We start from the raw sequence: 5,574 nt of genomic DNA, 5'->3' as shown, positions 1-5,574 counted from the left end.
AGGGGACATGGGTTCGTGCCCCGGTCCGGGAAGATCCCACATGCCGCGGAGTGGCTGGGCCCGTGAGCCATGGCCGCTGAGCATGTGCGTCTGGAGCCTGTGCTCCGCAACAGGAGAGGCCACAACAGTGAGAGGCCCGCGTACCGCAGGAAAAAAAAAAAAAAAAAGGCTCAGAATAGGGCTTCCCTGTTGGCGCAGTGGTTGGGAATCTGCCTGCCAGTGCAGGGGACACGGGTTCGATTCCTGGTCCGGGAAGATCCCACATGCTGCGGAGCAACTAAGCCCGTGTGCCACAACTACTGAGCCTGCGCTCTAGAGCCCACGAGTCACAACTACGGAAGCCCGTGTGCCTAGAGCCCGTGCTCTGCAACAAGAGAAGCCACTGCAATGAGAAGCCTGAACACGACAACGAAGAGTAGCCTCCGCTCGCCACAACTAGAGAAAAGCCCACATGCAGCAACGAAGACCCAACGCACTGAAAATAAATAATTGATTAAAAGAAAAGGCTCAGAATAAATTAAAACACACAGACAAAAAAGGGACTTCCCTGGTGGTGCAGTGGTTAAGAATCCACCTACCAGTGCAGGGGACACGGGTTCAATCCCTGGTCCGGGAAGATCCCACGTGCCGCAGGGTAACTAAGCCTGTGCGCGACAACTACTGAGCCCGTGTGCCACAACTACTGACGTTTGCACATCCTAGAGTCCATGCTCCACAACAAGGGAAGGCACCACAATGAGAAGCCTACAAACCACAACAAAGAGTAGCCCCCGCTCTCCGCATCTAGAGAAAGCTGGTGGGCAGCAACGAAGGCACAATGCAGCCAAAAATAAATAAAAAACAAAAAGACATAGACATAAGGGAAAAAACTCTAATGAGAAAGGATCTTAAAAAGTAACCACAATACCATTATTACACTTAATAAGATTGAAAATAATTCCTTAATGTCATCTAATATTAGAGTCCAATTTTCTCTGATTATTTCTATTTTCTGTGATTATTTCAAAACTCTCTTTTCACAGGTATATTTGGTTTTAGGTCCCTTAAGTCTTTTCTTTCTTTCTTTCTTTTTAAAAAAAATTTTTTTTTGATGTGGATCATTTTTAAAGTCTTTATTGAATTTGTTACAATATTGCTTCTGGGTTTTGGGTTTTTTTGGCCACGAGGCATGTGGGATCTTAGCTCCCTGACCAGGGATTGAACCTGCACCACCTGCATTGGAAGGCAAAGTCTTAACCACTGAACTGCCAGGAAAGTCCCTCTTAAGTCTTTTCTGATCATAAAAGAAGTCTTCCTTGGGCTTCCCTGGTGGCGCAGTGGTTGAGAATCCGCCTGCCGATGCAGGGGACACGGGTTCGTGCCCCGGTCCGGGAAGATCCCACATGCCGCGGAGCGGCTGGTCCCGTGAGCCATGGCCGCGGAGCCTGTGCTCCGCAAGGCCCGCGTACCACAAAAAAAAAAAAAAAAAAAAAAGTCTTCCTTTTAGTTTATATACATTTTATTTGTTAGCAAAACTGGGTCATTTGTCCTGTGGAATAACTAGGAAGACTGAGAAAATAGGTTTAAGATGTCTTTGCGACCCTCTTTGTCCCTAGGCGCTATCCCACTAGGTGTGTTCAGTCAAAATATCGTGTTTTAAAATCACTTGAAATACTTCTTCTCTATGTGATTATGAAATCAATATACACCGTTAGTTTCATTTGTTCCAGTTTGTTTTTGATTGATGGGGGTTGCCTTTTCTAAATATGATTTTGTTTTGTAATACTGCAAGATATCTACATGGCTGAAAGTCAAAATTATAAAGAAGATATAAACAGAGAAGTATGCTTCCATGTCTGCTCTCTTCCCCTTTCAACCGTCAGTCTCTTCCTTGCTTTAGAGATGTATTTTTTATTAGTTTGGCTTTATCCCACCATTTTTGTTTATATGTGTGAACTTGTATTCCTCCTCACTTTCTAATATGATGCGTACTCTTCTGACCTTGTATTTCTGGAGGCCATCCTTATTCTGTTTTACGGCGGCATAACACTCCACTGTGTGTGCATTCCAGAATTTGTCCAACCAGTCCCATACAGATGGACATTTGAGTTGTACTCAAGCTTTGCTATTGTGGATTGTGCTGCAGAGAATAACCTGGAGTGTATGTCATTTCACAATTTTCGTAGTTATATTTGGGGTAGACTCCCGGGAACTGTGATTGCTGGGTCAAAGGGAAAAGGCACGTGCAATGTTGCTAGACATGACAAAATCCTCCAAAGAGATTGGTACATTTTGAATTCCCATCAGCAATGTAGCAGAGTAACTGTTTTCCTAGAACCTCACCAATAGAGTGTGTTGTCAAACTTTTGGGTTTTTGCTTATCTGAAAGATAAGAAATGGTAGAGTTTAAATTTGCAGTTCTCTTGTTATGAGCTATGGGGAAGTATTTTCATTGATTTTGTTTGCTTTTCTTTTTCTGTGAAATGCCTATTCATATCTCATCTAAAAAATCAAGTTATTGGGCTTTTTCTTCAGAGTCTTTAATTGTTAAGCATATTAGCCCTTTGTCTATGATATATTGATAATTTGCAGTAATTTCTCCCGGGTTTTCATTTGCTTTTTGATTTTACTTAGGACTTTTAAAAATGCCATGGAGCCAAATTTATTAATCTTTTCTCTTATTACTTCTGGATTTCACCTCTCTTAAGTTATAAAATATTTCACCCAGTTTTTTTCTATTATTTGTATGGTTTCATTTTCACATTTAGAGCTTTGACCCATTTAGAATTATTCTGGTGTTTAGTGTGAGAAATGGATCCAATTTTATCTTTTTCCCTATGGGTGGTGCGTGGGCTTCTCACTGCGGTGGCTTCTCTTGTTGTGGAGCACGGGCTCTAGGCGTGCGGGCTTCAGTAGCTGTGGCACGTGGGCTCAGTAGTTGTGGCTCGCAGGCTCTAGAGCACAGGCTCAGTAGTTGTGGCGCACAGGCTTAGTTGCTCCGTGGCATGTGGGATCTTCCCAGACCAGGGCTTGAACCCATGTCCCCTGCACTGGCAGGTGGATTCTTAACCACTGCGCCACTAGGGAAGTCCCTCCAGTTAGTTCTTGAAGGATGAGTAGGATTTAGACTGACAGGGAGGAAACAGACACATGGAGGCAAGGACCAAATTGTGAGCAGAGGTGAATGGGGGCTCTTACGGGCATTCAGGGGACCAGGAAGGCAGGGCTGGTCAGAGGGTCTGCCTTGAACATCTGACATTGTGCACTGTGACTGGGGGCACAGCTCTCTGCTCCTGACACGAGGTGAGCTGTCTTCACTCTCTGAGAGGGACTGGAGCCTCTCAGAGGATCCATTACTCACAGAACCCCTCCGCAAGGAGCTCGTTTCTGGTGGTGAACTGCTTGCAGGTGCTGAAGCTTGCAGATGTCCACGGGCAAAGGGACTGTCAAGGTTTGCATTTGATTTTGCTCCTCCTTATTCCATTCTTGGGTGGCACCCATGGTGTGTGGACCGTTGGGTCTGCACCAGTACCCAGCCAACCCTCCACGGATGGGCACACGACAGCTGCCTGGCAGGGCCTTGTAGAGGGCAACCACCCAGGCTCAGATCGGCTTCTGCTTAGAAGGACTCTGGGCACAAATCTTCCTCCTCCTCCTCCTCCAAGTGTCAGAATAAGCGATGGCATTTATGTTGGGGATGCAGTCAGGGAGGAGGCGCAGGCAAGTCTAACAGCCTAAAACAGCCGCCTCACCACCTGTCCTGCATCACAGCCTCATTCCTTTGAGAGTTAGTGTGAAAAAAGGCCCCACATTTTCAGCTAATCTTTTTGATTGTGTGTGTGTGTGTGTGTGTGTGTGTGTGTGTTTGGTGGGGGTGGGAGGCTTCTGTGGCTCACCCTCCCCTATGACTCTCTGGAACCACTTCCAGACCCTACACCGATGCCTCTTCCTCTGGGCTGCCCCTTGATGGCAAAGGGTGCCCTTCAGCACGCGTTCTCCCCATTCAGGGCAGGGCAGTACTCCCAAAGGGATTTCTGTAACTTCCTGAGATAATCCATTTCAGTTTTAAACAATCCTACTTATGTGTAACCTAATACTCTTATGTTGCAGAAATAGAGAATACCTGAGTACCAACTTTTTTTCCCTTACTTACAGACTCTACTGTGTTCCCCCTTAGAGGGCCACATGATGGGATGAACAGAGCATGGGTCTCAAGTCAGATGCAGCCCTGGCTCTGTCACTACCAGCTGAGTGACCTCAGGCGAGTGACTTAGCTCTGAGCCTCTTTCTGCATCTTTGCCTGGTTGTGGTAAAGACTGAACAACACAGGCAGAGCTCATGGGCAGGATGCTACGAAAAGTAGTTTCTTTGCTATGTTCAACAGCCCTCAGTGTTTTGAGTCTCCTAACCTAATCCATCCTGTTTTCTGACACTTTAATCAGCACCACCCCCCTCTTTTGAGTGCATTGCTGTCCACTGAGGGGCTGAACTCAGCCAGAAGCCTCTTTTGAGCCTGCACAATGAAAATATTCCTTTCCAGGCAAAATTTCTATACCAAGAACTGGCTTCTAGGCCCGATGAGGCTACCCCTGGGAGAAAGTGTCCTGGACACAGTTCACAGCACAGGAGCAGACAGAGGTGCCTGTGTTTACAATCTTGTCCTCAGTTACCTGACCCCGGTCTCCAAGGGAATTAGCAAAAGGCATCTCAAATGTCAGGGTACATATTTCTATCTGAGGTTGTGCTCTCTGTCTTCTCCCTCTGTGGACCTGTACCACATCCTCCCAGAAATAAGTGACCCAGCCTCCTTGTCGAATGGCCTGTACAGAAAGCATGCCTTCCTGGGTTCGGGATGAGAACTGGGGCAATACACGAGGGAGAGTTGAGTCTTGTGAATTAAACAGGGCGCACATAGTGGTCAGGAGCCAAGTTATTAATGTTTCTTTGATTTCCCTCTGGAGCAGTCAGGAACTGTTTTTCCCCTCACCTTTACTCCTCTCCTTCGCATCTTGTAACCCCTTTGATAATCAAGATGGCTGTATACAAAAGCAGGTACCCAATAGCTCCTCGCAACCTTATTTCAGTGTCTCCCTTCCTCCTTTGTCCTTGGGCAGCCGCCCTCATACCCAAGTCTTCAGGCTGCCCCCTTCTCCCATCTCATTGTCCCCTGGGGCTGCTCCTACCCATAGAACTTCATTGCTTCTCACTATCAATGTACCAAAGTGTTAAGCTAATTGAATTAATGTTCCCAAGCCAAATGAGAGAAGACCAGAAGGTACTCCAGGTTCCCCGTTGAGTTCCCTGTATAGGTCGGGGCACACCACGGACTTAGTGATCCTGATGTTGGAAATTTTTCATAAAGTGGGAGACGCTTTGGGGCCAGTGGGTCATTCAAGCGACCTCATAGGATACTGGATACTAAAGTTCTTCATCAATTAAAAACAAAATTGTGGGCTTCCCCTGTGGCGCAGTGGTTGAGAATTCGCCTGCCGATGCAGAGGACACAGGTTCGTGCCCCAGTCTGGGAAGATCCCACATGCCGTGGAGCGGCTGGGCCCGTGAGCCATGGCCCGTGAGCCTGCGCGTCCGGAGCCC

Source organism: Physeter macrocephalus, chromosome 12 (genome assembly GCF_002837175.3).
Source record: "Physeter macrocephalus isolate SW-GA chromosome 12, ASM283717v5, whole genome shotgun sequence".
Classification (NCBI taxonomy): domain Eukaryota; kingdom Metazoa; phylum Chordata; class Mammalia; order Artiodactyla; family Physeteridae; genus Physeter; species Physeter macrocephalus.
The sequence above is the reverse complement of the archived record's forward strand: the minus strand, read 5'-3'. Positions refer to the sequence as shown.